The 27,249-nt window shown below is 46.2% G+C and overlaps 1 protein-coding gene and 1 non-coding gene across 2 annotated transcripts in view; one reads left to right on the top strand and one right to left on the bottom strand.

The window, feature by feature from the left end:
* LOC119397333 (protein dissatisfaction-like) overlaps positions 1-27,249 on the bottom strand; it is a 332,205-nt gene that overhangs the window by 200,687 nt on the left and 104,269 nt on the right.
* Trnaa-cgc (transfer RNA alanine (anticodon CGC)) lies at positions 10,725-10,796 on the top strand. Its single transcript has one exon. It is a non-coding gene; the product is annotated as a tRNA-Ala (tRNA).

Consider the following 27,249-nt stretch of genomic DNA (forward strand, 5'->3'; position numbering starts at 1 on the left):
CTCTTCTGCGACAGCAGTATATTAATTTTGCCTTACAACACAATTGCTTCCTCAGTTGTATAGTAGCATTCGTTTTTATTGCGATAGCAATTATATGGACAGTCTCGGCTGGAAAATGTCCGTCCCCGTCGCCGTCATGCACCGTATATGTATAAGTATGTATATATATATAAAAGCCCCAAAGAAAAATAATTCAGAAAAATGCTTCCGAAGCGCGGAATCGAACCAGGGACCTCTCGCTCCGCAGCGAGTGGCGCTATCCACTACGCCACGAAACGCAGATCCTCCACGTAGCTAACGGCGAGCGTTATATACATACCCTTTACCGCTGGACGGACTCAGAGACGGCAGGCGATCATTACCAGCGAGACGGCGCGAGGAGCGCGACGGGCGGCTTTAAAAGTCGTCGGCGAGTTCGCTCGCTTCTTCTTACATTTGCGCAGGGAGAACCTTGCCCTTCCGCTGTCTGCTCGCGCGGTTTTCTCGTGGTGAGGGGAAGAGGAATGTTTCACGCTTTCACCGTGATGTCCGCGCTCATGTTACCGAGCGTACGAAAGTCACTCGAGCTGAAGGGACGCCGCTAAACGAACAAACAGAAGATGAGCGCGAACTATCAAGTGTCACCGCTCGACAGTGGAAGCACGCTAGTTTCCTTCGCTGCTTCGGCCGCCTTTGCAACAGGAACGCTGTTCAAACTGAGAGTATCCATTGGCGAGCCTCACTTCATATAGCATTAATTTCTTGCTATCGCATTCATTGCTTCGCCCTTTTTCTCTCACTCTTTTTTACGTCCATAAAGAGCATCTAGACGATGCCGTTTTGGGAGAGGGAGTAATGCGACATTCCACCATGTATGTGCTATCCGCTATGGCACGTACTCGCTTAGGAGTGGAAGAAGAAGAGAACGTTTCTCTGGTCTTGTTTCGGGGAAGACGTTATTAGATCGAGCGCCAATGGGTAAGCGCCACTAGTAAGAGGTCATCATCATCATCATCATCATGTCGCATCATATTTGTAATGTTTCTATTCAGTAACCTCCCTTCTAAAGTACTATAACATTTTATAAAACCGGTCAATTTTTGGCCAATCGCCAACAGTAGGTGTGAGCCACAGTTGAAGGTGAACAAGAACAAGACGTGGACTTCTGGCTCTCTTTCTTGGTTCGCCAGTCACAATGTAATATTGACGTTCTGAAATACCCGCCGTTTCGCAGGATTACGGCAAAGAAGCATTAGCGGCCTGCCTTGTCTCTTCCCTGTACACAACATAGCATCACGGATGCTGCGCTTTCTTCACCGAATAAGTGTCTGCGGCCGTCGGGGTTTTACTTCGATGGGAAGGGCATCGAGCGGCAGAAACGGACCACGCCTCCGCTGACTTCCCGCCCTCGCCAACGAAACATCGGCTCCCGCATCGCTGTGAAGGGCGGTGCGCCGGGAAGTCAGCATGTGAGCAGCGGACACAGAGACCCGCCTCGTCTCTGAGAGAGGGCGTTATTGTGTGAAAGGGAGCGCCATGTCTTTGTGCACCGCTCAGCGCCGAAAAAGAGAGTAGGGACAATGGAAACGTTGGCAATTGATGTCGGAGAAGTGGCCCAGAGCTACCAGGTCGCTTTAGCAGCTGGGCGATAAATACTTCGCCAACGCACCACAGTGCCAATGGCTTTCGGCCATTTCGCCTCTTTGTAAACTTTCGTGCGTTCGAGCCATTGTGCCGTAAGATGGCGATAGCGGGCGGCTCCGCTAAATCATCGGTGACAATATATTAGCATTTTAACCCATTACAATACCACTTCAAAATTTGCAGTCAGTCGCTGTCACCACACGTGTTTTCACTAGGTGTAACGAAAGAACGGCTGAACTAAAAGGTCATTTTTTTTTAAGTTGGGCGCATACGGCTCAATTAGGAGGTGCACGTTGTAGCCTGGAACTCCTAATTATTTTGCATGGCCAGGTGTGGGCCCAAACCTATAAGCGTACAGCTCCAGAGCGCCTCATCGAAAGGCGGCCGCTGTGGCCGCTATCCCGGACTCAAACAGGATATATCTGGGGTTTGTGCAACGCCACGTGCAAATCTTCGGTGCGCGCCGTCACAGAGATAATGCGTGACATTCAATTGCGCATTAACACATTTTATTTAGTACAGCGGAGGCTCAACAAAACAGAACATTAACGTCATGACTTTTTTTGGGGTGTTTGCGTGGCAGCCGCGGTAAAAGCAGAAAAATGCCTAAATCAGCCAACGGCCATGTGGACCCCTCGATTGACGTAGTTGGTTCCTCCGATGGCATAATTTGCCGAAAGAAAGGAGCTTGATTTCTCGCTGTCATTGAGGCGTAACTATCAGTTCCCTGCTGCATGCAGTGCCCTATATATAATATTGGGCTCACGTATACATGGGAACCTGGACTACCAATCGGCCGCATTTTGTGACCATGTTCAAAAAGTGTTGCAGGGCCCCTTTAAATATCTCGCCTCGCCAATAAAATTTTTCGCAGGGACTTCTCGTTTTTTTTTCTGTCCCTTTCTTTCTCTCACTCTTTCTCTCCTTTCCCTCTCTGTGTACTCTCGTCCTCTCGCCAGCAGAGTTATTGCATATCCCACGCCGGACAAATCGGCGCACGTCTTCTTGGAGCGAAGCAGAAGAGGACGAAGATGAAGAACAGCAAGAAGAAAGCGCGCGCAGGTTCACGATGACGCAAATTTTCTATCTACGACACACGGCAAACCTCGAGCGTAACAGCACTGCAGTAAAAAAAAAAAAAAATTAGAATGCGCCCTTCAATTACGAAGAAGGTCCTAAATTACAGTCTTGCTTTCTCTTTGCGAAATATATATATATATATATATATATATATATATAATATATATATATATATATATATATATATATATATATATATATATATATATATATATATTATTGCAAGCAAGAAGCCTCACTGATGTATAATCAACGGTCGTCTAACGAGACATCTTTTATTCTCCTCCTGCCAAGTCCTCGCAAACGAAGCTTGCAACGTTGGCTGAAATGTTCAAATTAGGCATATTGTACAAGAACATCGTTGGCATTGTAAATTAATTTTACTGTTGCCCACGCGCAAAGCGGATATTGTTCAATTCAGTGCATGATCGGTAACATATATTGCCGGACGAGAAAAGCAGTATGTCTCTTGAGTTTGACATATATACCCGCACGCCGATAAGGGTAATAGTTAGTAGGCGCTGTTTTGAAATTGAAGTAGTACCGTGCCCTTTTCTACCTGCCTAGTGCAATACCCTTTCCGTGTTTCAGATATATGCACATATTGCTGGTATGTGCACACAAGATGTTCGGAGAAGGCGCCTACCCTTTCCGCGGCCTTTAAAACCACGGCTCGACTTCAAAGCACTTCACCTGAGTTACACAAGCATGCTACGGACTGGAGATTTTTTTTTTTTTTTGAAAGCGGGTTTGATGGAAGAGAGATCATGGTAAAAGATCAAAGTGTGCCAGCGCTTAGAACAAAAGCAGCGGATCAAGAGTCATGCGGGCGGGCTTCAAAAAAATGTTGTTTAAGAGCCCATATTGCTTCATACGTGCTCACATAGCCTTGTGGCGGAAGCAGTGAAAGAAAGAAAGAAAAAATAAAGACGGCAGAAAGGAGCAGCGTGGGGAAAGTCGAGGAATACACGCGAAGTCGACGCCAAAAGTAACGGGAGACAACCTCCCGCCCGATTCGGAAAACCCTGAGTAAGTAAGATCGCCGAAGAAAGGCCCGCAGTGTCGGAATAAACAAGAAAGCATCATCAGTTAAAGCTCCGACAAACGTGTTTTGTAACAATTACTTTCATTTTCTTTTTTTTTTCGTTATTTTCAACAGGAACATTGTCCCACAGTTAAACGCATTGCAGCAGAACAACAGAAAGCACAGGACCGGGTTGATTGGCGGAACATGGGAGAGGCCTGTGCCCTGCAGTGGGTGTAGACAGGCTGATGATGATGATAATGATGATGAGCAGAACAGAAAGGAATACTTTTCATGGATCAGCCTTCTTAAAAACTAAAGCCTTTTCTTGTGCGTTATTTTGTCGCCATATAAGATACCCAGGTACCATATAAAATACTCATGCAGCCGACATATGCGGGTTTGCTTCGAATCTCTTCTCCAAGACCAAGTATAAGGATAAACAAAGCGAGCTGATATCTTGCGCAACCTGAAGGGATGTGATTGTCTCCGTTAGCTCAATGACGTTCTCGTCTCTTTCCCTTAGGTCCTGCCGGGGCGATGGCCTTACGTAACCGCACGCTCCCGACTGCTGTGAGAAAAGTGGCACATGCGAAGCGTTTTGCCCCCTCGGGAAAATCGGGAGAGGTCGCTGGGGAAACGAAGAAGGCAAAGAAGGAAGACGGGATGGAGGCGCCGACATGGAGCAAAGCGGGAAAGGGTTGATCAACCGTCCTCTTCTCAGCCGCCTGCTGAGAGCTTTCGTGCTCTCAACCGTTGGCCCCAGACATCATAGAGCAACTTTCCCGCCATCCGATCGACTTAATTGCCTCCTGCCAGCCCCGGCTTTTTGCGAAATGCCTGCCTGTGGTTTGCCAACTCAGCAACTGCGTGAGGCTCTGCAGGGCGATGCGGTGTCAGAGGCAGCCCAGATCCTACGGCCTGTTTCTCTAGTCTGTTCGTCAATAGTGAAGGCCGGTATCCGTTCAGCTCTATTTTTTTTCCTTCGTCTTAGAATCAGTAGCATTCTTGGTAAGACATGCTCAAGTGCTAAGGCGCAGACCGTAGCTTCCCGTTTTGAATTTCATATTCACTTTCAATTCATGTACGCAGTGCTTCCCAAGTGTTTCCACATTACAGATAGGCTTCACGACACCAAATCTAGAGCACTTAAGCGTGTTAGAAAACAAACATTTTCCATTTTCCGCAGTACAAAAGAGTCATTTTTGAACTTATAGCAAGTTATTGGCAAGTTATAGAGTGATAGTATCGAGGAGCTGGGTCCTGTCACAGGAAAATACCTGATGTAAACGAACGAATCCTTCTGTATAGTGGTGCGGCATGAAGGCACTTCAACTTTCATCGCATGATCTCTCCAATGTGACACGATACGATGGCTGAAGAAGCAAGCGTCTTGTCCTTGGGTGTCTGGTTATAGTATAGAAAGTTTTCAAAAAAAGAAAGCCTCAGTCCAGGAAAATTCTGCGTACCCTCAAATTCGGCAAAGACTAGTGTAGGCTCCTCTGATGAAAGACTGCAGTGACGTACTAGTCTCACAAGGTAACGCCAGCACTTAAATCACACTGGGATTTCGCCGCTCTTCAGTAAATGGCCTTAAGGGCAGTGATTCTCCCTCTGGGTGCGGCCAATTGGGCCGTAGCAGAGGAGAGTGGGATGATAGTCGGACTTCTGAATGTATGTGTGTGTCTCTGTTAGCATGTGTACATACATATATGTATGTATTGAATAATTCACTGCGTGGAGGGGGGGAGGGCATGGATTGGACCCTCCCCCGCCACCCTCTGGCTATGCCTGTGGCGGAAACGGAGGAAAATGCATTTCTAAGGCCATTTCACCCATTCTGGCAAGGCTGCTAGATAGCGCCTTGTGTGAAAAAGGAAGTGCGAGGCAGTATTAAGCCCCACGTAACAGACGCCTGATTATCTTCTATTGTTTCCGCAGCTGTCCACTTGCTGGCGCTGAGCTCTGGTGTAATAAAGCCCTCAGAGAATAGGACCACACACACACACACACACACACACACACACACACACACACACACACACACACACACACACACACACACACACACACACACACACACACACACACACACACACACACACACACACACACACCGCACACACACCACACACACACACCACACCACACACACACACACACACACACACACACACACGCACACACACACACACACACACGCACACACACACACACAGACACGTACACACATACGCACGCGCACACAGAGTATCTCCTCTGTCCCCACAGCAGTCAGAGGGTGCAACCTACTTCCCCATCATGGATGGACGAAGGAGGGTACAGTGTAGCATTCTTGGAATAGGTGGCCTCACAGATGCAACCACCGCGCCCAGAGGGCCCCACCTGCTTCCCCGTCATGTATAGATGCTGTTAAATAGCAAACGAGTGGGTGGCCGGAGAACAGTAAAGCGCATCATAGAGTGGAGCGTAGGCCGGTGCAGTAAACTTAGGAAAGGTTTCTATAGCGTAATACGGGGTCAGCGTATATGCAAGAGAGCTGCTAAGGAGATCGCTGAACGCAACCTTCGTTCTTCAGTGGATGTAGGCAGGGTAGTGACAATGAGCGTAACGATGATGTAGACACTATTGTCGAAACAACGAAATACACTCTTTTCGAAACCGCTAGACAGCAATATTCAGCAGGGGGCTGGCGCTTTACTACAAAAAAAAAGAAAGAAAGAGTAAGGCAGCTTAGCGCTAGAGGTGCTAAGCCTGAAGGTAGGGCGCAGCTGGGCTGCCATCTTTGTTTGTCTTTGGTTTTTGTCTTTCTCTCCTCCTCTCTTTTTTCTTTTTCTCTTTTCCAATTTTTTCTGTCTTTTTTTCTCTCTGCATTTCTCTGTATTTCTATATTTCTTCCTTTTTTCCCTTTCCTTCTATCTATTCTAGTTCGCACTTGCTTCCCTTTTCACTATTTTTATGCGCGGTTTTGCATGCGTCACGCCGAGTGAGGACAGCATACGACACCATACGACAGCCCGGGCCCCTAATGTGCTCCGCACCGAAAAATCATGGCAGCTCCGCACTAGTGCTGCCAAGTCTGAAGGAAGAGCGGAGCTGGGTGGTGATGATGATGATGCTCCTGGGCTGATCGGCACCTACCCACTCAGGGAGGTCGGCCAAGAGTCGGGCGGATCATATAGTCTGAAATTTTTAAGTGCTCATAGAGGGTACAGTGTCAATTATAATCAAAAGTTATCTTTAATGAATACTAGTTTTAGCCTAGACCATGTTGTATAACCTCGCAAATGACCATGAGCCGTTATGTCATTATGACATAATTAAAAAAATATTAGCGGTTGATATGTCGAATAAGACGATTTGATTTGCATATGAATTTCTCTATAGCACTGCATATATTCCCGTCTGAGTGCCTTTGCCCAGAAGCCCCAAATGACAGCAGTACAGCTGAAGTAACGCAGACCAAGGTGACGCATTACAATTTCTATAGTTCGTTCTCTGAGAGGAAAAACGTCGGCAGTCCAGCAGGAAGTGTTCGAGTGTTTCTATCTCATTGCAAAAGGAGCATGTAGGAGAGATCGCCAGACCATCTCCGTGCATGTATAAATTAGGAGTTGGGATTCTGCAGCGCAATCTTGTCAATGCTACTTCTGTCTGCCTTGTTTTACACCATTTGCTTCTCCAAGGAAACTGATGGTGCTGAAAATCCGGTGGTGGACCGAGACTTGGAATAAGCAATGATAAAGCACGCTTTCTAATTCTGGCCGCAGCGACGAACGCCGTGACTGGAAGGAGATCAAGGATTGGGCCTGCAAGGGAAGCCTTTGTCATAATGTCCGCAACATCATTCAATACTTTTCTTTTATGCCCCGGTACGCAAATGAACCGCAGGTTTCGCAAACACTGTGCAACAAGTACGGGAAATATTCTCAGAATGTGCGATTCAGCTGGCATTGTTAAAGCAGATCACAATGATAATGAATCTGTTACTATAGCCAGTGAAGTTATGGAGAAGGGAAGCTTATGCAGGGCCATAATGACAGCTACGAATTCAGCCAAAAATATTCGTGTATAGGACTTGCTTGCTTCGCTTTATTTTTTCTTACTTTCTTTCTCGTTGTCTCTGTTCCTCGTATCCGTTTTGTTTTGTGTACTTGTTGCGTTCTATTTCTTTCTTGCCATTTCGTTCTTTCTCTATCTGTGTATTTCTTTCTCCTTCTCGCTATTTTTATGTTTATATATCTTTCTTCCCTTTTTTTCTCTCTTTCTTTATTTGTTTCTCTTTATTTCTCTTTCTTCTAGTGCTCAAATTTTTCTATATTTTTTCGTGTCTGTTTATTTCAATATCTTTCTCTCTCCTTCTATGTCTTTATCCGTATTTCTCTCTTTCGATCGTTTTCTCTCTATTTTCTTATTTCCCTCTCTTTCTTTTATCTCTTTATTTATTTCTTTGTTTCTCTTTCGGTGTGGCTCTCTGTGTTTCTATTTTTCAGGTATTTATTCCCTTTATTTCTCTCTATTTTTCTCATTCTCTTTCTATCGCTGTATTTTTCTCTATCCCTTTTCTCACTTTCTTTCTCTCTCTTCCTCTCCTTATTTCTCTCTCACTCAATTTTCTTTTCTTTCTATCTGTTTCTTTCTCTCTCTCTTTCACGTGTTTCACGTGCTATCCACTTCGCCAAGCAGAGCTTTCGTTTGACGCCCGCACCTGCTGTACTCGGTAGTGGGGCTTGCCCAATTCCTGTGGGCAAGCCTCACTACCGTAAGTTCTTACGGCCGGCCTAAACATCTCCGCTGTTAAAAACTCACAGGGCCCCTTATGAATTCGCCTATGTCGACTCGTAGGCGAAAGGCACCTTCTTTTTCTTCTAAGTCGATGTATTGGACCTCCTGCACCCCCCTACGACAGTTTTCTGCAACCCACAAGGTTTTTCCATACCTCCAGGATTGGAGGTTCTGTAAGCTTTCTGCGCCTCACATTTTTTTCACTGCCTCCGGGATCGGCGCATCATAGACCACGCAATGACATCACGTGATGACGTCCGCCATGTGACGTCACGATGACGTCACAAATTTTGACGATCTGTAACGTCATAATAATATCATATATGATTTTTTTCGCATCGCTCGTGTTGACGTCGCCGACGCAGGACGCCTGTCAAATTTCGCGTTTGATGACGCATCTCAAGTTTTCGGCTTAATATGGCTTATATTAACAACTTTTTAATCTGCGACGCTTACCAAAAGCAGAACGAAATGAATCCAACAGACAGTTAGGCCGGGGAGAGCACAGGGGAAAACAGTTGTAGTCGTAATTAATTGTTAGTTGTTGTTTATTGTTGTAAGTGTTAGAAACGAGCATCTCGAAACACTCTCCTTGTTTCGTTTACCAAAAGCAGGTCACAGACCATGATGGTGTCACGCACGTCTATAGTGAAGAGATCCCAGAAATTCCAAATCAATATGCAAGAATGCACATATCGTTAGGAATTAGGCCTAAGACGGCGAGCTATATCAAAAGAATTACTGTAGTGTTGCCTAAGTTCACTATACGCCTGAAGAACTCTCTTGAGGAAGCCCTTCGCAATTTGCCACCTAATTTCAGGCCACTTGTGACTGCGCTCAAGCATTGAAATCACGTGCGACGTTACTAACTGAAGGAGCCACCTATATGTCCTTGCTTAGCTAGCCCCCATTCGGATAAAAAAAAAGAGTAAACAGAAAATGAATCGATGTTGCAAGACGAACTGCGCTTGACCAGCATCAGGGCAAATGGTTCACGGATTACCTACAACTTCACCAAAAGTAACCGACGACGGAGGCGCAGTATGGGCGCTTCTTTAGCAAGTTATTTCTGTGGAAAACAGAAATATTTACAGATGAATCAAAGGCTCGAGGATACACTGTTTCTGAATCTATCGGAGTCCAATGCCTCTAACTTTCTATTTTCCGTTCTAATGCACGGCGACTACCCAGCCTCCGACCCCAATATTCCCTCCCTCCCTACCCGCTGAGCAGTATACGAAGCACTGTGGATAGACAGAGACAGCAAATACGCAAAGGCTGAACGTAAACGCACCTCAGTAGATTCTTTTGAGATAAGTGTACCGCGGCGACGCGGGGAGAACAGATTCAATTTCGTCAGGCGGCGTTTTCCTACCACCTCCTCTGCCGACCGAATGTCTGAACGCCTCTTCGACGGGCTGACCGCATGCTGTGTTCTGAGAAAGAACTTGATCTTTTTTTTGCGCAGCTTTTGAAGAAGCCGCGCCACACACAGCTGGTGGCGGTGTATAAGTCGGCGAAAAACAACAGCGCCTACATGTTTACGGAATGACTGAAACGGAAGGCACTCATGTCTTGACAAACGGCAACGTTCAGGAGGGAAGTTTTTCGAGGTTTCAAAGAGCCGCGTTTTGTCCGTGGACGTTGCCGAAATGTTAAGTTCCCGCTTGCATGAATTTTTAGATCAGCTTGGTTTTTACTCGTCGACGCGTGTTGTAAACAGTGGTGTATATTGAGGTCACACGGGTGCTGAGGTGGGGAGTAGCTGATTTGCCGCATGAGTACCGCGACAAGTTCTGAAACTCATCGCTGTTTTTTTTTTTTTTTTTTTGGGGGGGGGGGGGGGGTATTTCATACTTTTTCGTTATTTATATGCTTGTTTCTTGATTTTCTTGTTCTCCATATTGTTGTGGTCTCGTGTAGCAGTCATCCAAAATGAGGAGTTAAGAACCTTCGAATAACGCGTCCGATGCTCAACCACTGAGCGACGGCGGAGGTCATCCCCTCGTCCACTTTATGGGGTATAAATGTACATTTAAACCTACAGGAGTGTTAGTCAGCGCCGACGGCAGCCATGGCGGCTAGTTTGGAACACTTTTTTTGCCTGTTGGCGTCACGTAGCACGTGATCTTTTTACGATCCGGCAGCTGACCAATAATCCCTCGCATACTACCTGAGGACATCAAGTCTGCCTCAAGTGGACGAGGGTACCGCCGCCGTAGCTCAGTGGTAGAGCATCGGATGCGCTATTCGAAGGCCGCAGGTTTGGGCCCTGCCGGCGACAAGTTATCTTTTCGTCCACATTACTTTCTTCACATTTATATTCGAATTACTACAAATAACACCCTCTATACTTTCCTTGGCATTGCTGTCTGTTAGTTCTCATTAATATTGTGTCTAACAAGGAAAAGCGAGAGCCCCTAAAGGTCACTTTTTTTCCTTAATATCTGTTCTCGGCATGCCTGGGTAGATATGAACTCTCAGTCACCTGTGGCGCATACCCGTATACCACGGCCCGTGGTGTGTGGGTATGTGACACACGTGTCTGGAGGAAAGAGTTTGACGACGTACGCGACAGAATTTTCACGTTATTCATGTCATGACCAGATAGTCATATTTGTCGAAACCTCTTACCATCCCAAGCAAATTTCGGTCCACACCATGCTAAGGAGGCGATCACAATCTTGAGCACCCAGACGTAGGCGGCTAGATAGATAGATAGATAGATAGATAGATAGATAGATAGATAGATAGATAGATAGATAGATAGATAGATAGATAGATAGATAGATAGATAGATAGATAGATAGATAGATAGATAGATAGATAGATAGATAGATAGATAGATAGATAGATAGATAGATAGATAGATCAACATGCCTTAGGTTCGCTAAGAAATGCTTCGCATTTAAAAAAAAATTGTTTTTTGCTTGATCACTGTATGTCGCGTTGAGAATTACTTCGCAATAACGCGGATATCAAGCGGAGGGCAGAGACGATCAAAACTGCGCGAGCGGTGCTTTATAGCTCTTGGGCGCGTATACGCACACATCGGCCGGCTTTTCCTCCTCCCTCTCTCTCTCTCTCTCGCGTCGGCTCGCTCGTTACGGCGGCATCGTCCAGCGCGCGGAGCGCGAGGCCGGGCACCATGAGAACCTATCGACCTCCAACAGTTGGAGCCAAACGCGGCGCCCGCCGACGAACCGACCTCGACGCAGCGGTGGAAGTCTGAAGCACGAAGCCGCGACTTGAGCGCGCGGCCAGCTTTAATGTGATTACCCGCCGCCGCAACGAGCCTCCGGCACCGTCTACACTCCCTACCTCTTCCTCATACCTGGAGGTTATACCGCATCATGGAGCGCAATTTACCGGCGCCAGGTTCTGACGGCGTAAAGCGAAATGCGCACGCAAGTAACGCTGAAGTGGAGGTATACCCATGCAGCGGTCTGAACAGAACGCACAAACAAAGCAGTCGCTAGGCGATGGAGGCATTGCACTGCGCTTTTGCACAACTACCATTAATATAAGATCGCAATCGTTGAAGGCGCAAATTAGACTCCTAGCTCATGTTTAATTTACACGACAATCGCATACGTACACACTAAACAAAAATAACCAGAAACGGGAGTAAACTGCTTGTCCTCTAGCGCACAACCTTTTCTGGGTTTTTTTTTTACACGTACCAGTCGCGGTAAAAATTTACTCTCACGCTAACCGAGTTTTTGAACGTAGCAACGGTAGTAATTTTTTAGCTCCGCTGAGGTTTTCAGCGAGTATAGTAAGAGTAATTTTTTACTGCCTTTACAATGTTTTCCCGGTGATTTCTGAGAGTTATTTCTCGGTAGACAGTTTCTTGTGGCTGATGTAGTAGTATTTATTTACTCCCCTAACTCAGTTTTCGCGGCTATTTCTGATGGTTAAAAAAAAAAGGAGCCCGATTGCACCATGATCCATCGAAATTCGAATTTAATCAACGTAGAAAACACAGTATCCATGACATATATAGAGATAAACACATACACAAACACATATACATACACACACGTACATACACACAACCAATGCAGAATAAAACACCACTTCAACTGACTGCTCCGCTGTACAACCATACGCCGGTCACCCGGTATATATAGGCACCGCATCTTGACCCGCCATGTAGTGCAGGTAGGAGACTTATGTTTGCTTGCTTGAACAATAAAGATTCACAGCGCACGCGTAAACTTTTAAGGTTGGCGGCAAGTCGCCATGAGTGGACACCGACCTGTTAGTACAAAGCTGCCTTACTTATCTCACCTTTTTGATTATCCAATTATTCGCTGGCACTCCGTGTTGGCCGCACCCGCGTTAGGAGTGCTGACGCACAAACCCGCAAAATATACCTAAGCACACACAAACCACGGCCACTCAACAATTTTTCCATTGCGCAGCGCTACACAAACACAGTAGCAGCACATATCCAGGAACGCCGGCGAAGTAGAGCGGCGCCGTGCCTGTACCAGGTTCTTACCGACGGCCTCGCTAGGCCTTTTCGAGGAGCACGGCTATGCGATAAACGACAGCTGGCGATCTCCTCTGCAGTTTTCGTCGTCGTTATTTTAGAGACAAATTAAAAATAGGTGTCCGCTATTCGCAGTCTTACGGAGCGATGCACTTACAACGAACGAGACCGCTCGCAGGCCCTGTTTTCACCGTGCTCGTACTCGCAGTGCACCGTCGGCCGCACGTTGGTTCCGTCTGCCTCGATCGGGGCTCGCCTTCGCGCTAGATGCTTCACAGCGGCGGCCGCGTGGAGCGAAATACACAGTTTGGACTATACACAGTTGTACACAGGACTGTACACAATCTATGCGACGCTTGTTTCACCTGCTCCGGCGACGCACTCACACCGGCCGCTGGCCGGCTCGGTGCCGACGACGTAGTGAAGCCTTTTTCTTATAGTTGTAGCCGGTCACTCTCCAGGAAGCAACCACGGACGATCACACAAGCCTGATTTTGTTGGCGCTGGGAGTGTTCTTCGTAGCTCTTTGCGATTCGGCACGGAAGCGAGGTATCCACGGCGTCCAGGCTCGGAGCCTTGCGCTCGTAAGCGCACGGCCGCTCGATGGTAGAAGCGCCACCTCAGATCCAGCCCGCTGTGCGCAGCCGCTTGCCACGACCGCAACGAGACATATACAGCGCAAGCTTCTTACACTCGTCCCACAGGCGCTGAGCCGTGCCCCCATCTGGGAGGCAGAAAGAAGCGTCTTTTCCGAAGAACCACTCAGCAGCAACAACAACTCGCCTGTCTCCAGGGTCAACGATATCTGCAGTACGGCTTTCTAGCAGTTTTTTTCTTCGAGCAAGTCGTTTCGTTCACAGACTGCTTTTCTCGCTCGTTGTGCTTCTGCAGCTGAAGTGCCTGAGGCGCGACAATGCCCAGCTTTGAAAAAAAAAAAAAAAAAACTCGAAGGGGCACTCATCGTCAGACAAAAGCCGCCGAAGCAGGGCAAGCGGGAGGACCTTGAGGTCACATTGTAATAAACTCTAAAACGGGGGTTAAAAATCACGTGACAGAATACACCCCACGTAGTAAAATTGGATTATGACATCCTTTTACTACGTTCCTCAGAGGTGGTGGTAAAACTATGTCATGTGCCACTTTTACTCCAACGTGAGGTAGTAATTTTAGAAGCGAGGGAGTTTTCAGAGGTAATGAGCCGCAAAAACCCCAATCTCGGCTAACTTTTCCTTACAGTGTAGTTACAATGATACCTACTGAAACGTTCCTAATGCCATTCCAATGATTCCTTATGTTCCCGTAATATTTTTATGCGATTATGTGGCAAATGTGTCGCAAATATATGGAAAATGTACGGATTCCGTAAACAATGATGTAATTATTGGAACAGCATACGGAGCGTTTCAGGATATTAGTATATGCAGGGTACCGTGGCCAACAATTTTCGAAAGGAAATTTTCCGCGTTACAGATATATTTCAGCATGCGTTGATCTAGTCAAGAATCATATTTTTCGTTCATGTGTTAGCGAGACATGAATCTGCTGCCTTCCTAAACGACGTGGCCCTGTTTGACCCTTGCATATAGTGAGCAGTGTTTTGTATAAGGCATGCAGTAGGCATTGCTTTTTCTGCACAGATAATACAGCTGCAGTTATTTCGTTGAGGTACACTCTAAAAACTGGTAAGCGTATCGCAAGAGTAAGAAAGCCGAGTTACTCTTCAGAGCGTTCTCTTACTCTCGCAAAGCATCGCATAGAGTGAAATGCACGTTCACTCTGTACGAAAGGAGAGAGTGAAATGTGCTTATACTCTACCTCCATCTGAGAGAGTGGAATGCCCGTATACTCTTCTGGCATGACAGAGTAGAACGCAGTTATACTCCTGCTCCTCATATATAGCATATGTCGATGTGCCGGCATACCGCGAGCGATGACCACTCATTATTAAGCACACGCATATACAGTAGAGAGCACTGCATTCGTCGCGGGGCTGGATACAATTAATAAAAAAAAGCAGCGTTTCCAGTGCCTCCCAGTGCTTTTTCAGTTTACAGGAATGCACTGGAATCCAGCGCCTCCCAGTGCTTTTCAGTGTACAGGAAGACACTGGAATAAAGCCTAATATCCGCGTTTTTAGCTTTGGATTTGTGCAGTTAAATAAGCGAATATCACCTCATCGAGTCGGTCGACGATCGAAACTACATTCGAAAGGTTTTTAAGTTCTTCGTATTTCAGTATCCACGTTTTTCGCTCGAACGTCGCGCCCGGAGTACACTGCCCATAAGCTAAATGGTCCGTACGGCTAGAGTGCGCTATTACGGCTGTAGTCGCGGAACGTGAACAATAATGACCGAAAATATGTCCAAGGACGTGACGAAAACTGAAGTGTTCAATGTGCAGTTCAGAAGTACAGCGTTTTCTACACAGAAATGACTAACCGCTTAGCTGGTCAATGCGAATGCCGCACATATCCTCGGTTACGCTAATCTTGTTTGCTGAGAAACAGGCCGGATTGACGCTCTGATACCGGGAAGCACAAAACAAAGAAATGAACTATCTTGTGTTTGGTTGTCGCATGTATGGAAATACTCAAACCGGCGCTTCTAAACAAGAAAATGAAGACAGATTACCGATATGGTCAGTGCAATCAGTGACAACATGAAAGAAAAAGTCCGTTTCGGTCGTCTCCGAGTGTGGCGTTGTGGTAGCGCGTCGGACTCACAATCTGAGGGTCGCTGGTTCGAATCTCACTTGCGCGTGTTTTTTTTTTCACGTCTTTTTTTTTTTGTCGCAGTGCTCGTTATTATGTCATCATTACGATCTCCGCATGAAATAAATTCTCAAATGCAATATTAAGGTCCTATTTCGCCCGGGTTCTGCTATTTCTTTCTTGAGGTGTACTACTACTCCTTTCGGAGGGGTCCAGCTACTCTGCTTCGGCAAGAGTTACGTTACTCTGTTGAGGTGGAGTACTGTAACCCTCTCAAAGGGCATTACTATACTCTGCATCAAGAAGAGGTGATTTACTCTGGAAAAGAGAGTTAAATATGGGACAAGAATATACTCTCCCAAAGAGAGTGCCCAGCACTCTCTTAGTTCTTAGAGTGTATGTATGTAGCTTACATTTTTTTCGGGTGATTTTAGCTCTCTTGAAGAGCCACTTAATGCTGAAAATAAATTTTATTTTGCTGCAGAAGCGCCCGTAACTAGGCTGGTTGGCACGTCATTAAGGCGGGAACAAGTAGAGCTAGGCACGGGACGGTGATCTCGTTCGTTCCGTATCTATCTGTCTTTCTATCACCGTCCCTTGTGCTGTTTGTTTTGAGCTGTTTCTTCCCGTCATAGTGAAAAGCGTACACCTGGAGGACTATTCATTAGATTTTTAACAGAGAAGCTGTTAGGCTGCCAGTAAGACGTCCGTTAACAAAAAACCCTGCTGCGCAGTTGTCATAGCAACCACTACAGCTGCGCGCCACTTGTGCTAAAAATAGCCAAGCCGTCGCAGCGCCGAGGAGCAGCCGCCGCCGAGCCGTCGCCATAGCACCGCTGCAGTTTTTTTTTACACTGTGGCTCAGGGACAGCGATGTCGACACATGGAAAGCTTTGCAAGCTTTGCAAGGGGCAAGCTTTGCGCGTATTCCGGATCCGCCCGTCGCGGTCTCTTGGCTGCCGCTTCTTCGGCCGAGCACGCTGGATCCAGTCGCCGCCGGTGTTGTGATTCCCGTGCTGCAGCACGACGAGCTGAGGATCAAGCACTTTCGCTGTGCCAAAGTTTGCGCAACTACGTGAAAGCTTGCGGCATTTTTTTCACACTTACAGAGGGTCACGCTATGCTGTAGCAGTTTACGAAAGGTGAGTGTGTGAGCCCATCAGTTAAGGCCTGTCAAGCAAACGTGACTGCCGCTTAAGCAATTAGTCTCAACTCTCTACTTTATGACAACGTACTGATACCAGCTCAAAACACAGTGCAGTATTTCTACAGGTCATTTGACTAAAATATTCATCAGCCATTCCACTCGGTGAAAGCTGATGGCCAGCGAGGCTGTGTAGTACATGGCACAGGGGTGACACTGAAGTTTGATGATAGATACATTGAAGTACAGAATGTTCATTCAAAGTTTTCCATTTGAGCAGCATGCGTCTTTTTGTCGTTTCGCTCGTTTCGCGGCTCTTTAGCGGAGCAGTGGCGAGTAATGTTGTTTACCCTATTGCTGTGGCCCATACGCTTTTGCCCGCGGACAACTTCTTCATTTTTAGTGGACCAGTCGTTGGTAGTGGGGCTTGTCGCAATTCTCTGGCGCGTACATGCGGTTGGTCTTTTCTAACTACGAGCGAAAGTGTCGTCTAGTCAGAGATATCCTCGCTGTAAAGGCTGCATGTAATACTTGCACTACAGCTCAAATGAGTACTTTATCGAGAATGATGTAACAATCGTCCTTTTTTATGATCCAGCAATAATTGCTTATAAACAGGTCCCTGCGCAATGTCAAAATTTAATTTATTTTGAAGTTAGTCAGACTCTTTTATTGACAATGCCTTTACCTGACCAGACGGCAATCCGTTAAACTCTGGACCAAATCAATAATAACGGCTTAGCACAGCTGAGTAGTGGCACTGAGCAATGGTTCGAATGAACTGGCGGATGTATATTGTTTCACTCCTTTTCTGTTTTCCCGCCTCCCTCTTGTTCAGTTCACGATCTTTTGGCTCCCGCAATCTCCCCAGTCATCTTCTTCGTCGTCTGTCTCTCTCACTCTATTTAAGTCCATTGGCCCACCCGCTATAACAGCCGCCCTATAGGGTTCTGTACCAACGCTGTAAGCGCAGTACTCGCTCGCACTTCAAGCAAAACAGAGTACCATCTCTTGACTAAGTTATGGTACAAAGAAACGGACAAGCGATATAAAAGACGGAAAATAAGAATTCGAGCGAGATGGGTTAATTTTGCTTTTGCGAGATTGTACATTCGACGTTCCCCGGCCGATAATACCCTCGACGTCCGGGAGAGCCCTTCTATTAGGCACCGCTCCAGAAATATTTCATATTTCTACGAAAAAAGAATGAACTGTGTCTTTATAGAACCAGGGAATGGCAAGAGCGCTTCTTGAATTTTCGCCTTTTCGAATCTCCGCTGTATATGTTGTGTTTTATAACTTTTTACTTTAAATTGAATACACGTTTTCACTGTTTCCTTGTATATGGTTTTGTTTTGGTTCTTTTCTTTCCACGTTTTATCTCAGTATTAGGCGCAGAAACTACTCCGTCATCTCGCTTTTTGATTGCAACCGCTTCATTTTTGCTTCAGACCGGCCGAGAAATAGAAGCTTGTCCTGAAGTTTTCAAACTTCAGCGATGCTATCATCGGTCCGTTTTTGAGAACAGCCATTTTTCCTGTGCCTGGTGCGCACTGCAGATACTCTTGCTTTACGCTTTATGCGAGGATTATCTTAGTTAATTTACACAAGAACACGGGGACAAAAAGGTGCCGCATACGGACCAGCGCAAATTAGCTTCGCATTCCTTACCTTCACACTCCAATATTATTTTATAAGGTTCACACTCCCTCAATATTGTATTTTTTATGATAGCATGTAATGCGTGAACACTTGGCAGCATAATGCGTGAACACTTGGCAGCATAAACACGGAAGAAAAGGGCGTTAAAATGTCAAGCAAGTTTAGTCCTTAGATATCCTTGTCTCGTTCATCAAAGAGAGGGCGCAGCGATACCTTTTTTTTTTCCAGGAATCCTGTATCCTAGCCATGGGAGCCGCTTGTCATCGACACCACCATTCTACACGTGGCAGGTTGTGGTCTTCGAGTCTCTCTTCATATGGCTCTAGCTACGCCGCCGCACACACGCTTACTTATCAAACTCATGTTTACTGTAACTGATATTGCTAATAATCCTGCAAACCTTAATTCGTGTAACACTCTAATGCGTTGCTTTGCGTTGCTAATGCGTTGCGTTGAGCGGCGTCGCCGTTGGTGGCGTAACCGATAGACATAAGAAAATTGGGCAGATCGCACGTACTGTGGGATTGGATGTTATGTGAAGCATGCGCGCGATGGTGACTCTAGCGTAATTTTTCACATTGAGCGAAACGTTACGGAATGACGCTAGAGAAATGTGGAAGTGGTAGACGCATATTCATATGTTGATGTGTCGCATATGTATTATGTAATCAGTTGTTTACAGTTGCGTAACGATGCCAACAGCAACATGGATGTTACCAACATCAGACGCGGTAAGCTGATATGCAGTGCTTATATTCTTCAATACTGGATAGCGCGAATCCGAACAGGACAAAGAAGGAATCCAGATGCACATGACAGGCGTTATTCGCAACTTAGCTTCATTTAGGAAAGTTTCCCTAGATATATACGACAGTCGAGTGGCACGCGCAGGCGCATTGCATATATGTTACAGTCAAAGTTGCAGTTGTTACAGTTATGCTTGCAGTTGTCTGTTATGACGGAGAACGCACGCACGTTTTACGAACCCGTGTGCATGTGTGGAAGGGGTTCTTGACAGTTCTTGAACAAGGTCATCATCACCGTGATCACTGAGCGCCAGCAGCGGGACCGGACTTGTTAATTGGATCCGTTCGTGATCGCGGTTAAGAGGCGTCTAAGTGTAGTGAAGTGCGAGGTGTCGTACAGCTGGTGGAAATTCTGGATGCCTCTTGCGATGCAATGATCTATGATGCCTCCTGTCCTGGACGTGGCGGCGAGGTCTATTGATGCCCTGTCCACATTCAAGCCGTATTTCATGCAGTATAAGGACCAGGCATTGCTGGGTCCTTATAAATCTGTGTTGAAGTCACCGGTAATGATGAGAGGCCCTCTCGGCAGATTTATTGTAGGAAGCATTGTCCCCGGTTTTTACGTAATCCACGTGGTCCACGTTGCGGACCATGTGGACGAGTGGATATAGTTGAGCGTCTTCCAGGGGTGCTCTGTCTCTATAGCTTCCTCACTTTCCTTGCGTCCGCCGCGGTGGTGTAGCGGTTACTGTGCTCAGCTGCTGACTCGAAGGTCGCGGGTTCGTTCCCGGCCGCGGCGGTGGGGTTTCGATGGAGGCAAAATACTAGATGCCCGCGTACTGTGCGATCTCGGTACACATTAAAGAATACCAGATGGTCAAAATTTCCGGAGCCCTTCGCTACGGCGTCTCTCATAATCATATGGTGGTTTTGGGACATAAAACCCCAACAATTCTTATTATTATCACTTTCCTTGCGTGTCAGGTGTGTGTGTGTGTGTGTGTGTGTGTGTGTGTGTGTGTGTGTGTGTGTGTGGTGTGTGTGTGTGTGTGTGTGTGTGTGTGTGTGTGTGTGTGTGTGTGTGTGTGTGTGTGTGGTGTGTGGTTGTGTTCGCGGTTACTCTGTTGGTATCACCTGTGGCACATACCCGCATAACATAAACTCTGGTATGCGGGTATGTGCCACACGTGACTGAGAGAAAGGGTTTCATGGCATACGCGGCAGGTATTTTGCGTTATTCATGTCCTGACCACTAAATCGTGTTCGTCATACCCTGACCCTCTGCTATGCCGATTTTGGTATATTAGAAGTTTGGGAGACGACCAGGAGAGCGCCCAGACGTAGGCGGATCGATAGATAGATAGATAGATAGATAGATAGATAGATAGATAGATAGATAGATAGATAGATAGATAGATAGATAGATAGATAGATAGATAGATAGATAGATAGATAGATAGATAGATAGATAGATAGATAGATAGATAGATAGATAGATAGATAGATAGATAGATAGATAGATAGATAGATAGAAACGACCAAAGTGATTGAGGTTTTAAATGCTTCGCATTTAAAAAGCAACCAATAGACATGATAACTCAAAAGAGAAAAAAAAAATGCCCAGTATCCAATGGGAATGGAACGCGGGCCCTATATGCGTGGCAGTCGAGCATTCCACCACAGAGCCACGCTGGTGCTTGAAAAAACATTTGCATTTGCAAAAATACCCTATACCGGCGTCATGTGGGGCAAGGAATCGGTTAACCTATGATATATAGCGGGGCAGAAGGTGAAATAACAACCAGTCTTCACACAATGCTAATTGCGCAATTAGTGTGTGATTTAATGCTTCCCACCCACTGCAAAATGCTCAGCCATAATGCTTCATCGTTATCAGCCACATGCAGCATCAACAAGTGCACATAATACCTTACAGGTTTGTAGAGGTACCTAGCTTATCCGCAGAGAGACGAATAATGGCGTAGTGGGCGGTGTCCTACTTCACAAAAATTATGATTTATGGCGTAGTCAATACATTGCGGAAAGCCAAAACTTCAAACGCTGTTGGCCTTGCCCCAATACGAAGCCTGCGCTCAGAATTCGCATTAGGCAGTATCGTAATCACCGGTGAACTTTTTTTGCGTTTCTTTAAAGGAAAAAATAGATAAACGAAGATGGATGCGGGGCATATAAAGGGAAGGGAGGAAGTGGCTAATGAAAACATCGACAGGCTGCTTTCACGACTACGCGACATCTCTCGTGTTGGATTACACGGTACACGTGCCCTCTCGGCAGCACGCTCCCGTCCACTTGAGCACGTTCTAGGGCACGCGTCCTACACGTCCTTCCGTGCTTTCCTCTCGACACCTACAGGCGGCGAGACCCCGGCTATAAGTCGGTGCCACTCGAGTGCAGCGGGATCACCGAATCCGGTGTTGCTGCCGCACATGTTAAGTGGAGGCTAAGAATAGACAGGATGGTCGTAGAATAAAAGTAGATATAGTGCGAGGTAAATAAATGAACAGAAGAGAAGCATTAACGATGCTCAATATCCTTGCCAGCACAATAATCCGGTGTACGTGCCCCCATCATCGATTTTTCATTCATTGTGTACTGTATCGTGAAAGCACTGAGCTGCTAAAGTCGATGACCATCAAATGGAACACTTTGAGCTGCTCTAGAAGCCGTAAGAAAAAATATCCATACACGTCGGATGCAAGAACATGATGGTGCCAGAGCATCTGGGAGGTCATATTCGCATTAGGTGTCGTTGTATGCTTTGTTCAAAAAAAAAAGAAACAAAAAAAAAGAAGAGTCAGGAGAGCTGTGCTCACACTTTGAGGGATTTTCTCGTCAAAGGGAAACATTTGTCCGGACATCAGGGGCTTAAGCATGGCATGATCTCGTAGCACGTTACGTTATCCAAATGTTTTGCAAGTATTTTTTCAGGCAATTTACAGACAATTGCATGTGATTCCACTTCGCGCGTGGTGTTATTCTATATCAATGTAACGCACATTATGACGCGAACGTTTTCTATACGTGGCTGGGCATAGTATAACATAATAAGACAAGCTTCTGCTTTTCTCGTGCTTAAGGACCTTCGGGTAACAGGATAATTCGAAAACAAGTAGTTTATGTTTTATTAACGAAATATTTAAGAATATATATTTCGCTGAGTCATTTCGTCTTGGAACGGATTGTTGGGTAAAGTTTTGAAAGTTGTCTTAGCTGCGACAATCGCGATATAGACAATGCGAGAGAAAAAGCGATGCCGTAAGAGCGCAGCATATTCAATGTTAGATGGAAGCGGTCAATGTGTTTTTACATAGATGGTGGAATGAAAGTAGCAAATAGCGAAGATTTCCGTTCATCGGATTGATTCCGAGCGGTCACACCCTTACAACACCGCAAAGTTACGCTATGATCTAAGTTATACGACCTGCTTCTTAGCCTTTTACCCTTGGCACAGATAAAACCCTGTATGTTAGACTGTAGTTAGACTACAGTGACTTGAAATTTGCCAGTTTCTTGTAAACTGTGTTGGAACGAACAGATAAAAGCTTGAAAGTGTTCAATGTGCCACTGGAGAGTAACTGCGGAAGCAAATCTCTTCTTCCTCTGGTTATTTCATTTCTTACTGACTTATCGGTTGACTTTGGCGCCTTGTCGTTTTACTCAACAGCAACAGTGCTCTCGCTAGATTTAACTCACGCCTTGTGGTACAAAAGTGTTACGAGCTTAGCTCACGCGAACGCCAATGACGTCACTTATACAACGCAGTTATATAAGAATACATCAACGATATTCAATAGTGAGATGTACGTATATACGGTGCGCTAAGAAACCCAATTTAAACATTAATTTATATCCGTCGCTGATGATAAAAGTGCGTGCGCGAGAGCTGCCCTAATCTGCCTATTTAATACGAAGATCTATGGTACCAATTACTCAACGCTGCCTCTGGTACCACCTTCTCGCATCTCACGTAGTTTAGATAACCCACTAAGCTTCCACTGCACTTCAGGTAGAACCGCTGCATTTATTTCATCCGCTTTGCCGCAGGCTGTTATTCACTAGAGTGGTCTGCCCGAGGCCATCGTTGGCATTCGTAATCCAGTCATTTTACGGCCCAAGTGACGCCCATTTTTCTCAGTTATTAATGATTCATTATGCATTGTGGAATGATGTTACAAATATACATACATACATACATACATACATACATACATACATACATACATACATACATACATACATACATACATACATACATACATACATACATACATACATACATACATACATACATACATACATACATACATACATACATACATACATACATACATACATACATACATACATTTGAAGTCACAAATGTGTTCACACAAACGAAAAAAGAAACAGAAGGAAAACCGCTTCTCGTCACTGCGGCAACGACGACTGCTTCACATATATTAGACGAAGAATCTCTCAGAAAGACCGTGCTCACTCGAGCGACCACGTGACGTGGTCTTCCATGCAAACATGAAGGCTTCAATAGGAATAAGGAGAAGGGACGGCTCTTTCGCCTCCAGAGCGGGATGCAAACTAAATAATCACGACGCATTTCAGCCCAGTATTAGGAGGCGCCCGTCTCACTTTTTTTTTTTTGCTTTGTTCTTGCTTGCCACGGCGGGGAGTGAGCGAGGGCAATTAGTGAATGCTTGGTTGATCCGCCAAGTAAACAGCTTCTCAGGTGTTGTTTGCATACGTCGTTAAGCGGACGCGTCTTCTGTTGCTTTTCTCTCACTGCGGCATAAGGTAACATCGCTGTGTTTTTTTTCTTTCTTTACTCTCAGGCGCTTAAACCTCGTCTGTTTCTGTTCTGTTTTCAATCTATACGTTCGCTATCTGTTTCGTTGCGCTGTAATGAAACACCAAGTTTTGTTGTCCTTTTCCGGCATCCAGAAAAAGCACTAATGGCGATTGCTGGTGACCCCACGAGGTACACAGGCCAATAAGCTGGCGAATAAAATAGAACAGTGGCGCTTCGAGGCAGTGATATTGAAGAATAAGATATGTCACTGTAAGAGTTACCCGACAGGAGCTCAGATTTCAGACATTTTCAAGGCTCTTTAAGCTCCACAGGCACTTTGCGGACTCTTATCGTTTACATGTGCACAACCTTGAATTTGTAAGGAATCCCAGATGAGAAAATATTGCCATGAGACACCCGCATATTCCTCCTTCTCTATACACCTGGATCAACTCATTTTTATCAAAATCGGCATTTCCTTGGCAGCATTCTTGTTTCGGACGAAAATGAGGCTGAAAATTTTGTTACATTTAACATATAAATACTCTTCTTGCGCTGTCTCTTTAAGGAAAGAAAAACTCCTACTATGAGACCATGTGCTTCAAGTTTTGAAAGAAAACTCCCATAGGCGAAAGGTGACGTTGGGAGACGACCGAAGCCCACGATGCGTGAAGAATGGATGCTATGGATTGCCACCGATGTGAGCCACAGGATGCGAGATGCGTGAAAAGCCCCTACCCTGCTTCGCGACGCTGAAAAATGACCCCTCGTGGATTACACTTACGCGACTGACACCTCCTTCTGGAAAAACAACCTGTTCACATTCTTGTACAAGTTGTTTCTTTTATTCCGCAGCTTTGTGTATTCTAACTGTGAAGACATCCATCCGCAAAGATGAAGTATTAGAAAGACCGTTACTCGTGAGGATAGAAATATTTCCGCGGTGATTCGCGTCCTGGCATAGCAGTGATTAAGGAACCGCGATGCACGGCGGGAGCTGTGAATTGCGGCTCGGCGGTTCAGGGATCCGTGGTGCGAGTGCGACGGTGGCGCATAAAAGAACGTGGATCGAGCGGCGGGGTAGCTGATGTAGAAACACCGCCGGATATCGCGCGAGGGCGAACACAGGAGGCAATTCAAGAAAGTGGTGTGTGTATGAGCCGAGGGATCTAAAACGACGTCATCAGGAATGAAAGGGCTCACGCTGTTGTAAGAAATGTATATACGCTAAGAGAGACCACCCGCTGAGAAACACAATCGACGCGTGGTTCTTCAATAGAGACGCCTCTTTTTGGGGACGATCGTACAAGAAGGCGGCAATTGACGGACTTTTAGGGTTGTGCGGCTCTGTGTACGCGACGTGCCTGAAAAAGGCATGGCCCAGAAAACAAGAGATATACACCCGACGCGCGAAAAAGGGAAAGAAAAGAAAACAGACCGAGAGAAAAAACAATCAGTGAATCGAGCAGAAAGAAAGAAGCAGGCGGGGTTTTTTTTTTGCTCATTTTATTCGTCTGTGCCTAGGGTGGGTTGGATGGATCATCTTGTGAGAAACCACAGGTGCAACAGTCATGCCCTTCGGGTCCGTTCGCGTATACACGCCGCGGTATAGTCGCTTCAGACAGCGGGCAAAAGGGTGTATTGGCTGCTGCTGGCATGAGCATCGTTGACTACATACGAGGTCGGGGGTTATCACCGTTCGGCAGACCGATGATTTCGGCCCCGGCCGAGCCTATACATGCCATCTTCCAGGCATCTCCTAGCCACTTCCCCCCTCCCCCTCACACAGACAGTCCATTTGCATCGTATTCGTATTTTTTCATTTGTTACTATTACCTTTGCTGCTTATATATCGTATTTACTTGGCAGATCTCCCACCGTGAGAGAGCTGGAGTTTTTTTTTTCAGCTGGCTTTCGTCCTTTTGAGCCTTCTTTTGTTTTGTTTCTGGCCCAGTGGCTGCATGATCGTTCCGGAGATAAACGCCACCTTGTCGGCATCGATGCGAACACGTCAGACGGGCGGCGGTTCTCGTATGGAATGTGGGTCGTGCGTCAGTAGGGGATCAGCGATGTTATACGGTGATTTTTGTTGGTTTTTTGCCTTGCCCGCCTCGGTAAGAGGCTGGATCAGCGGGGAGGTAACCTTCCTCGCGGTGTCTATCGGAATACACGAAAGTGGCTGTCACGTCGAAAGCCCAAACTTCTCGGCCACGCTGCTCAGCATCGCAGCCGCCGACAGAACTCCGTATGTTTACCTGCCTGCCTTCTGGGCGAGAAGTTGTTTGGCATGGGCGTTTCTGCAGCGGACTCTAACCCTTTCCGTGGGGTATGGCTATGTGAGTGAGAATAGGTAACACAGGAGCAAAGTCCCGTGAATCCCTTGAACGATGTCGGCCACTTCCTGGAACTTTCTTTATCTCAAGGATAGAGCACCTCCGATCTTGCAGCCTTCATTGTCAGCTATCGGATGAGCTAAGCGAAAAAGAATACTCTCGTCTAAACTTCTTGTCATGATCGTTTATTGCTGTTCTTTATCTTCTATTCAAGATATGCACTCTAAAAAAAAAAAAAGGAGCGAGATGGAGCAACGGGCTCCATTCCTCCTTCGGAGCAGCGACTTTCTCCTTTGCAGACGATTTACTCGTCGCGCCCTCTTGCGGCAAGCGCCAAGGGAGAAACTTTTCTCCTCAACCACGTGACTAGCGCGCGCGCATGCCACGCCGAGTTACATCGTGATTCCGTGCTGCGGAGAGCGGCCGCCCTTTCACGCTCAAGCGGCACCTCAGACCCGACTATCCAGTGCGATATCGGCCAGTCGCGTGCAATTACTGTACCTAGGATTGATGCGAGCAACACACGAGTGACGTTCATTGTTTTTGTTCTGTGTGATAACGTGGGTGGCGTTTTTTTTTTTTTCCTTTTCTTTATAGGTCGGCGGCGTGTGCGCGAGGCGCCGCATACTTCGTGTGTCTCGTCTTGTTTGTATACGTTTGCGCACGATCTGCTTGTCATAATACAGAAGTCCCGCTTCACAAAACAGTCTTGTTTAATGAACCTTAGACTGTACACCAATAATTCAATTTTTTTGGCGTTAACATCCTTGGCAAGAGCCCCCGCGTTTTCAGTTTGCTGCATTAGCACTTATCAAGACACACGCAATATAAAGAAGGATG

Source organism: Rhipicephalus sanguineus, chromosome 6, assembly GCF_013339695.2.
Source record: "Rhipicephalus sanguineus isolate Rsan-2018 chromosome 6, BIME_Rsan_1.4, whole genome shotgun sequence".
Lineage (NCBI taxonomy): Eukaryota > Metazoa > Arthropoda > Arachnida > Ixodida > Ixodidae > Rhipicephalus > Rhipicephalus sanguineus.